Source organism: Camelus dromedarius, chromosome 6 (genome assembly GCF_036321535.1).
Source record: "Camelus dromedarius isolate mCamDro1 chromosome 6, mCamDro1.pat, whole genome shotgun sequence".
Classification (NCBI taxonomy): Eukaryota; Metazoa; Chordata; class Mammalia; order Artiodactyla; family Camelidae; genus Camelus; species Camelus dromedarius.
The window spans coordinates 41160322-41170906 of NC_087441.1; the positions used below are offsets into that span (position 1 = coordinate 41160322).

The window sequence follows — 10585 nt, forward strand, 5'->3', positions numbered from 1 at the left end:
CCTTAATTGGTGTTAAGATAATAGGTAAGCCAAATGGGAGAAAAAAAAAGTTTCATGCCTTCCACCAGAAGAATCAGATTAGTTGGAAAATGAACTCATAAGAGACTTCTGAGAAACTATTGGAGAGGCCTTTCTAAGTATGACACCAAACCCAAACTATAAAAGCAACAATATTTGACGAAAAAAAATTTTTCTGTAGGCAAGCAACTTATAAATTGAGAAAAACGACAAATGAAATGGGGAGTGTGCAGAATTGTAACTTGTCACACTTCAATAGGGTAATACTTAAAAAGTTTTGTAGATTTTTTGTTCTTTGTTTTGTTGGGTTTTTTGGGCTTTTTGTTTTTGCTTTCATCTTGTTTACTTGATTCATTAGTAGAGAAAGGTACAAAGTGGGAAATAAAAGGAAAGCAAAGAAAACAGCAGGTGTGGGATATGCAATCACCACCTCAGTCTTCCAGCAGAGGAATTTGAAAACTGACATTGAAAGTTTTGCTTCTGGAAAGCTTTTTCTTATTGGTTTCCTGTACTGCCTATCTAACGTTAAAAATGGTCAACCTCTAGGAAAAGTAGGAGAAGGCTATCAGGTGAACCAAGTCAATTTGACAAATCGCTGACTTTACTCTTACTCTCTTCCTCACCAGGGCTGGGAATACACATGCTGCAAACAAGAGAAATCACTAGGTGTGTGGCTTCCTAAAGTTTAGTCCTATGCAATCCCTGCATACTCTAAAAGAGAGAGAAAGGAAAGAAAAGTTCTGAAATTGTTGAAGAAATGAAACGGATCAGGGCCTTGTGGGGCCCTCCCAGGTACAGATCCTTTCTGTGTCCCCTTTTCTTGTCTGTAGGAAAAAAGCTTCAGCCTCCTTGACCTTTGAGTTCCAGAGGGCAGATTCAAACAGTTGTTAATCAGGGAAAGGAGGGAACTCAGAAACAAGAGAGGAGCCTTCAAGAAAAAGTAGTGCAGTGATGGGGCAGGGTCCTGGTTCCTCCTCAAGAAATACACATAACAATATCTTAGTTCTTCTGTAGGAACTAAGGCCCCTACCCAGGTGGAGGATGGTAACTTCAGGCTTAGCACAGGATTCCTGGAGCCACCACCCTGTTAACTCACTACCAGCCAATCCGAAGAATGTCCCCACACAGTGGAAGATAACAGAGACTGACCCCTTCCCCCAATGATTTTCCCCTTAAAAACTTTCTTGGTCCAGCAGAATCTTTATAGTTGTTTTTTGGACACAAGTCTGCCTTCTCCCCAGGTTGCTGGCCTCCTGAGTAAAACAACCTTTCCTTTTCCAATTAGCACTCATTTCTCAAGTACTGGCTTTTGAATAGCAAGCAGCCAAACCCAGTAAGAAATGTTGACGATAGCTCTTCTACCATTCTTATTCCTCCTGTAGCCATCTACTGCTCCCCACTGGTCAACCCATCCTGTAGGTTGGACATTTTGCTGAGCTAAACACAAGGTGCTGAGAGGCCATGTTCCTTTCTAGAGATTCTAGGAGAGAGACCTTATGGTTGATGGAGTTCTCTCCTCACACCACTTTGACCCTATTTTTTGTTTTTTGGTTTTTTTAATTGAAGTATAGTTGATTTACAATGTTTCAGGTACACTGCAAGGTGATTCAGATATATATACATTTATCTACACACATATACATAAATTTTTTTTTCTTTTTCAGATTATTTTCTATTGCAGATTATTACAAGATAGTATAATTCCCTGTGCTATGCATTAGGTCCTTGTTTATGAGAAAGTTTTTCTTTTTTTTTTTTTAAACCAGAAAGGATATAAACAGTTACCTAAGAAAGAAATGCAAATAGTTATTAAATATGAAAAGATTTTTAATTTTAATTTAGGAAATTCAAGTTAAAAGCTATAAAGATGCCTTTTAATTTTTTTAACTAATTTTTTAAACTTATGTTATAAGTTTAGGAAACAACTGTTGGCAAGAGTTTGAGGAAATTGTTATGTATTGCAGTAGGGAGTGTGAGTATAACATCTAGAGTTTAATTGATAGTCTATATCAAAATCACAAATCTGATTTAAAATTCTGTTTTAGAAAATTTAACATACTTTATGTGCAGTAACTAACAAGTATGAGAACTATGTACTATATACATGGAAAGACCTTCAAGATACATCATTAAATGAAAAAGGCAAGGAAGACTTGGGACACATGACATACTACCTTTTATGTAAAACAAAAATACACAAAATTGTATATTGACTATACAAATAATATCTATGAAAGATGATCATGAAAATGGTAGCATTGAAGCATTGGCTGCTTTCATGGGGATTTGAATGCTGGACCATGTGAATATTCTACAAAATTCTTGATTAATAAAAACAGACAATTTCTGATCAAAGGGATAGAAATGTTATATAGTCTTACAGCTTTCTTTTCCTTGTCTCAAATTATCTTTTGAGATGACTTGCAGATTCATGCAGTTCAGTGTTTCTGGGACATTAGTGACTATCTTAGTTTCATTCCTTCCCTGGAGAAGGAATATTTGCCAGGTTGCTAAAAGCCCTAACACCAAAGATAAGATATGTAAGTCATCTGGAAGAGTCATGTGGTCCTGATGAGGGTAATGTAGCTATCAACTATTGTAATCATTTCATTTTTTTTAAAGTGACACTTTAAAACTAAGACGCAACTTGACGGGGGGTTGGGGAGAGGGAGGGAGTCCTTTTAATTAATAAAGATGTTACTGTGTTATCCGTAATTTTTCTCACTTCCTTGTGGCATGGTTGAAAGCTTCCAAATCCCCCTTGGTACTATAAGGTATTTACATAACAACCAAAGCTACTAGCATTCTGTCAATAGGAGATTCTTTGAAGTTCTTACATTGAAATAATTTACCTGCATCTTCTGGTTTCTGTGACTTCAGTAGAACTTTCTGAAGCTTCTCTAATACCTGGGATTCTTAACATTTCTTATTTATGTTGTGGTACAAATGACATGGATTTTCAAGGTTTTAAGTGAAAACTTCTATTTGTATGCTATCACACATAATTAAGTTTCAATAGCTTAAGATCCCTTTTTCTTCACAATTCTATACTAACTTCTATGTGCCTCAGTTGCTTATTAATTTAAAATGAGGAAGATGATAATTGCCCTCACTCAATAAGGTTGTGCAGACTGAGTTGATACGTAGTTAATGCTCAGTAAGTGATTACTACTGTTCTTATGTCAGGTAAAGAGAGATAGGATGGGGCCAAATGGGGAGGGAAGTCCTAAGTCTTCACATGTTCTTTAGACATCAAATGAATTACTTTTGAACCTTCTGTTGCAATTTGATGCTTCCTAGTATCAGACTACCAGGTCATGGTGGATAGAGAAGCAATCTTTTTGAGAACCAATTTTAGCAAGGAAGCTATTAAGATTTGGCAAATTTAGGGGGATCTTAATGCTCCTGCAGTTTACTCAAGGATAATCTGTCAACTAAAATGGTTGCAATGGATTATGGAAAAAAAATAAGACTATTCTGTTGTTACTGGCTATTTACACGAGTAGCAACGTTAATGTGAAGAACTAATAATGCTCAGGAGGGTTACAGTATTTGGAAGCTACTCAACAATTGCTGCATTTCCTCCACCTCACCACAAGGTGGCAGATATTCCATTGTTTAAAGTTTTTGCTATTTGTGTATTTTCTCCTCTAGTCACTTGGTCCATTTAACAAGCACAGTAACACATATTAACAGATTCTTTCTAATGCAATATTGGATTCAGTACTATTTGAGTTAAACTACAATGTGGTTTACTGATTTAGGTTTTTAGGGAGTGGGAATTAAATTCTTTTTGATAAAACCTAAAGTCTATACTTTACTTTTTTTTATTGAGATATATTCAGTTTCTGGTGTACAGCACATTTCCTCAGTCATATATGAATATACATATATTCACTTTCATATTCTTTTTCACTGTGAGCTACTGTAAGATACTGAATATATTTTCCTGTGCTAAACAGTATAAACTTGTTATCTATTTTATATATACCATATCTGCAAATCTTGAACTCCCAGTTTATCCCTTCCCACCTCCCTCCCCTCTGGCAACCACACATCTGTATTCTGTCTGTGAGTCTGTTTGTGTTTTAGGTTTTTATTTAAGTAGAACAATCATAATTCCTGAGCTTTACATCCGTAAAATACAGTAGAGTGTGTCTGGTAGTAAATGTTACTTGTGACTTTTCTAGTCAAAAGTAGAGTGGAAATGAATATTAGAGCCAGAGTAGTTTTCTGTTTTGGCTGGGAGTGGAATCATTTAATATATACAATAGAAAAGGAGAATTGAAATTTATTTCTAAGAAATGTAGTTTAGGATAGTGAAGTTCGTATGCAGGGATGTTGGATTCTTATTCTGTAATTTCTATTACTAAACTAAGTACCTAACTTCTTAGATCTTTGAAATTATAAAACTTTGCAGAGTTGTGATTAGGATTATTAAGAAATTCTGGGGGAGAGTTGATTTCTTGATTACATTATGCTATTTGCTTTTTTTATTTAATAATTTAAGCATGTTTTCTCTAAGTGTTGAGAAAATATGTACAAATTATTTCTAAAGTAAAATTAATAGTAAAATGCTGAATAGATAAAATTTTTTTGCCTGGCCCACCTTTTGACCAGTGATGTGTGTGTTTAGGAGTGAGTGGAACAAAGTAATGATTGAAATCTAAGACTCTAATCTCTTTTGGGTTATGAATTTTGGTTCTGTTGATAAATCAGAAGTTTCCAGCTTCTCTCGTGTATCATTTAACTAGTTATCTTTTTTTGCTTCTTCAGAAATCAACATTTCAAGGGTAACCACCAGTCACGTGGCATATACTTATTTGGCTGATATGAAAATGAAACTTTTCAATAAACAGTCAGATATTATACAGAAGCAGTTCCTAAGTTAAAGGAGAAAACATTATCAAAATTGCTTCTGTTTAACAAATGCCAATAAAAGGTCATTGTCTTCTGGCAACTAATAAACTGAAGGTTTGATTTAAGAGACAAGAGTTTCTCCTTTCGTCTTTTTAAATTGTGCTTAAGCTATGTCCCTAGATGAGAAAAGCACTTCAGAAATCTCCTTATTCTGTAGTCTAGCAGGAAAGTTCAGACTTGGGTAGCTTTTGATTAGATTCTAGGTAAGATTGAAGTGCTTGAGGGCACCCTGTGTGCTCCTGTGCGGGGTAACAGCCCTCCAGGTGCAAGAACAGGAGACCTAGATCTCACAAGTATTTCAGAAGTTATATTCTTTTAAATGGGCTGGATTTCTGATTTCTATAGGATCTATCTGGAGTGGGTATAGAATATTTCCCAGGAAAAGATTTTCTCTGCAATCCTACATCCAAGCTATTAGCTATCATCCTACCCATCAATGAAATGTAAATAAAACTTATTTTTGGTGAACTTTGAAAAATACATTATTTTTATGCATATTTATGTATTTATATAGTTAATGCTTACATGTACGAGGCTTAGGTGCAATTTTTGTGGTATTCCCTTTTGATGGTGAATGCATCTTTGAAATCTGTTTGAGAACCAAATTAACTTAAGTTATATCTTTCAGTAAATGGTAAAGTAGTGAGGTTTCTTAACTTAATGACTCTTAATGCCATCCTGTTTCTAGAATTAGACAGAAAACTCTGTGAGTTCTTTTTATTTCAGATCTATTTAAGACTATGATGGGCAATGAACCTGGTTTCCCAGATACGTACCATGGACTCTGAAAGTTATTTAAGGTAAACAGCCTCATCTTTTAACTTGTTTGTGCTTCTTACTGGTCCTCCTCAAAGCACCGTCATCACTGAGGGCAGCAGCAGGTAACGAGCAGTGCACTGGAAATCGTGAATATATATGGTGCTGCCTCAGCCTTGACGTTATATAGCTTTGCTTCAGCCAAGTCATTGAAGTCTCTATGCCTCAGTTTACTAACGTCTAAAACTGGTGAGGAAACAGCTGACAAATAACCATGCTTTTCCCCCACTTCTCTTTTACCTGTGGCAGATATCAAAGTGATCGTCGCTTTCTGGCCTTAAAAACCCTCCTCAATCCAAGTAGCCACTACGCGTTATCAGAGTTGGCATTAAAGATGAAATGGCTTGTACCTCCCTGTGCTGGAAGATCTCTCAAGTCCAAATCAACAGTATGCCTTTACGTCTTTTTGCTTAATAGGTATGCAATACAGTTCTAGGTTGTTGAACGTGATATACTTACTAGAAATTCCTTTTTAACATCAGTCTTTCCCTCATTTCTTTTTTTTACTTCTTTTTGTCTCCTTTTTCAGTTTTATTAGGTAAAATTATTACAGTTCGACTGCACATATACATATATTGCATGTAAATACACATCTACAATATGCCGCACATTTTAAAAAAATTTACATATATGTACTAATTATTGTTTCTAAGTCGTTCCCTCATTTCTAAACATTTACCCATAGAGATTAATTTTTAAAATTTAAATCAGTTCATTATACCAAGAATTGCTATTGGAAAAATATCATAAAAGTCCCAGAGACCCAAGTTTCCCTGTGCCAGGGTCCAATCAGGAGAGACAAACCACAGTGTAATTTGAACATGAGAAGTTTAATATAATCATTAATTATAGCAAGATTGGAGTAATGAGGGGTTGCCTAGTGAAAAAATAAAGAAAAGCAGTAACAACAGATAGAAGGAGCAGCCACTACCCCTCAGGCTGGGAGAGGGTGTCCAGAGAAGAGCCCGTCAAGCCCATCCCAAAAGGGGGGCGGGGGCTTGCTGAGTGTCCCGCGGCAGAGAGCTAGTGCCTGTGGGAAATGCAAAGAGCCCATGGAGCGATGCACCGGAGGTGAGCACAGGCTGGAGCCGGAAGGAGGGGCCCCTCAAATGATACCCCAGGTAGAGTTAAAGCCATCGAGGAATTTGAAGCAGGATAGTAACATCACACGATTCACGTTTTAAAATGATCATTCTGGCTGCGGTGTGATGAATAACCTGTCAAGAGGCAGGAATGAAAGCAGTATTATCAGTTAGGGCGGTGTACCTACATACTCTTGACCACCCCTCCCATGGAGAGGTGGTGTCTCTGTCCCTTCCTTCGGATTTGGGTAGGCCTGTGACAGCTTCAGGCAAAGGAGTACAGAACTGACACTATGACTTTTGAGGCTGGGTCATAAAAGACATTCAGCTGTGTGCTCTTGGGACACAAACTGTGTGGGGAACCAACCCAGCTGCTGGGTAAGAAGTCTAGCTACCCTGTAACTGCCCTGCTGGAGAGGCTCCTACAGACACTCCAGTTGATAGTCCCAGCTAAGCCCACTTTTCCAGCCCCATTCCCCACCCCTAAGGCACTAGACACATGAGTGAAGCCATCATGGACCCTCCAGCCCAGCCCATGCCCCACTGAGTGCCCTTGAGTGACTTCACTCAGTCTCCTGAGGACCAGAAGGGTTCCTCAGCTCTGTGAGCGTTCCTCACCCTACTCAGACTCTGTCTCCAAAAGTCATGTTGCCCCCGTAGCAGATGGATGCCCCTCACCTTGCTCAGCCTCTGACAATCCACTTCGAGGCTCTTCCAGGTATGGGCACCTTCCGTGACTCTGCCTTGCCTGATAATTTTTCGGATGAATTTTTTTTTCAGGAGAAAGTAAAGGAAGGGAAGATGGTGAGCGAAAGTGGAGTCTTGTCTGCCCACTATTAATGCCTGATTTAAGGCAAGTTATTTAACCTCATTATTCCTTAGTTGCCTACCCCAGCACAGGGTGGGTATTCATTATTAATTTTTGTGGGAAAGAGGTGTCCTGTGGTCAGTAAGGAACTGTGTGTTTTGGGGCTAGATACCTTCTCATCTTTGAGTATCTCTCCTTCATTTCTGAAGTTCAGTCCATTGGCCTTTAATTGTTTCTTCCTTCATAATATCTTTCAAATGTGTCTATTTAAAATCATATATTAATATTATATACTAGGCATAAAAACTATAATTGAGTCCTTACAAGAATTTGTAATTACATGCTATTTTCACACCCATTTCCTAAGTAGAAAAAGCTGAGGTTTAGAGAGGTTGGGGACCTTGTTCAAGGTCATGGAGCTTGTAAGTGATTGAGCTTTGATTCAAATCCAGTCCTTTTTAACTCTGATGTCTGTAATTTTCTTAGGAGCACATGCTGTTTTCTTTTAATTCTACTGCAGTGACCTTCTTTGTTTTCCTCATGGACCACAGCAACAGCCTTCTAGTCTGTCTTCCTTTTCCCCAGTCTCTTTCTACTTCAATCCATACTGCAATACAACTAACCCTCCTACCAGGTTAATTTCTCGTAGACACATACATCCCCAGAATTGAAGTCCTCAAAAGCTTTCGACTGAATCTGGCAGGGGAAGGAACTGTGAGGGTCCAGTGGCTTCACAGAACTTTATCTGTGGGGAAATGTTTTCTGCACCCCTTAAAGTTTTCAAAGAAGAAAAGATTATAAATTATCAGAAGGAGAAACAGTTAAACCTTCCAAAGTACTTGAATATGAGCTCTCAGGTCAGGTGGAATCTAGAGAGTCATGGGATGTGCAGAAAGGATGAGCTAGTGGTCCGGATATTGCCAGCTGTCCCCTCTTTTCCCTCCTACACACCAAGGGGAGGCAGGTCCCTCACCACGCACAGGAGACCAAGTCTGGGAAACCTACCAACAATCCACGATGGAAACTGGAAAAGGAAACTGATGTTTTGATTAAGTGAATATTTGAAATTATTTCATTCCAAAGAAATATCCCAATTAAAGTGCCAAGCATTCAGTATTCACAAACAGAAAACAGATGCAACATGTGTTCAGTTTGAAACTCACTTGGGAATAACTCTCCCGAAACTGAATGTAGACATATTTAAACAATATAATTCATAACAGAGCTCTGGAGGGGCTTGTAAGAGGAGACAAAGGAGCACTATACACACATTTAGCTTTCCCTAGAGTATGGGCATGTACCAAATGCAATAAATACTTGTCTGCTATTTAGCTCTGCAATTTCCACATATTTTTTAAGTGATTGCATTACTGATTGCATAAGATGCTAAAATCCCTTTTAGAAATATGTATAGTGGTAATGTTTTTAGAACCAAATTATAAAAATAATTAACTGTTGGAAATTTTTTTTCCTACTTCTCAAGTTCAATGCTTTTATAAAAAAATTTTTTTTTTTGCTTCCTGATTTGGAAAATGAACTTGGAGCCAAGATTTACTTTCTCTTAGAAAGAAACTTTGGTGAAGTTTTCTCATCTTTTGATCCTCTTAGGAAAATGAGGTTCACTCTGCAGAAAACAAAATTCTTGGACAATTTCTTGTATTCCTTTTGCATAAACCTGAAAGTGTTTTTGGGGTGCAAAAATAGGATCATAGTGGTTTAAAAATGGCTATCAGGATGGCTGAATTGTAGCCAGTCTTCCGTCCAAGTGGATCAAAAAGTTTTAGTATGTCCATATAATACTTCCACATGTTTCTAACTAGAAAGATTGTGGTGGATACCAAATTGTAACATTTTACAGTCAATACTGTCATCAGCATTCTTTTGTTGTATTTCTTTGTTTCAACAAATGAGAGTTCTCACATTTTGAATGTATTATATTAGCAACAGTTCTCACATTCAAAGTAAGTTTACATAGAATCTATTCAACAAATAGATATTGAGTGCTCCCTGTGTAGGAAACATACTGTGCTGCTGTGAACTTTCCACTTGGATTGAACTTTTATATTGGTTAATTTTTGTGTTAATTTCATTGACTGATTTTTTTAGAAACAAATTTTCAACTTGATTTTTTAATTCTACTTCCTCACTAATCTGCTGTGTAATTGACTACGTACCTCTATAGTCCCAATTAATAAAAAGAACGGATTAATATGGTATATTTTGCATCCAATAAAATTTAAAATTCTCAAGCCTATTAAAAATGTGGAGTAAGATTAAATATAAGTAAAATTAGAAATATATAGGTATAGTATGTGGTCTAAGACTGCTGCAATATAAACATATGTGAACGTCTAAGATATTGCAATAGACTACACCACTGGCCTCAGTTTCCCTTCCCTCCTTTCCCTCCCCCAGATCCACACTCTGCTGTGCCGCTTTGCAGTGTCCCCCACAGTAGGCACACTTCTTACTGACTGTTACTTAGATTGCATTTATTCTCTACTTTGGGCTTAATCGTATGAATTGCTGTGATCAATAGGCAGAAGCAGAATTGATAGTTTGCTAGCTCTAAGTTTAGGCCTCAACAGATTCTGCATATTTCTACTTTATCTCTTGTGTTCTTGCCATCCACGAGAAAGGTATCTCCAGAGCCAGACACAGATGCCAGAAGTAGGAATTCAGACACGTGGAGGTGAGTTGCCCCAGCAAAAGCCCGGGGCAAGGTTCCCAGCTAACCTGCACCTGGAGCCCAGCTCCACGCGCTGCATTAGTTCCCAGGGCTGCCATAACCAAGCAGCACAGCCTGGGCGGCTTAAACAACAGGACTGGGTTTCCCCGCAGTTCTGGAGACCAGAGGTGCGAGACAGGGTGTCGGCAGGCTTGGTTTCTTCTGAGGCCTCTCTCCTGGGCTGGTAGATGGCCGTCTTCATGTTCACGTGGC

General features: G+C 37.9%; 1 long non-coding RNA gene across 1 annotated transcript; it reads left to right on the top strand.

Annotated features, from left to right (window-relative positions):
- The first annotated feature begins 331 nt into the window (after positions 1-331).
- Positions 332-8743, top strand: LOC135321485 (uncharacterized). Its single transcript, XR_010381262.1, has 3 exons — positions 332-810; positions 5665-5738; positions 6004-8743. It is a non-coding gene; the product is annotated as an uncharacterized LOC135321485 (long non-coding RNA).
- Positions 8744-10585: the final 1842 nt, after the last annotated feature.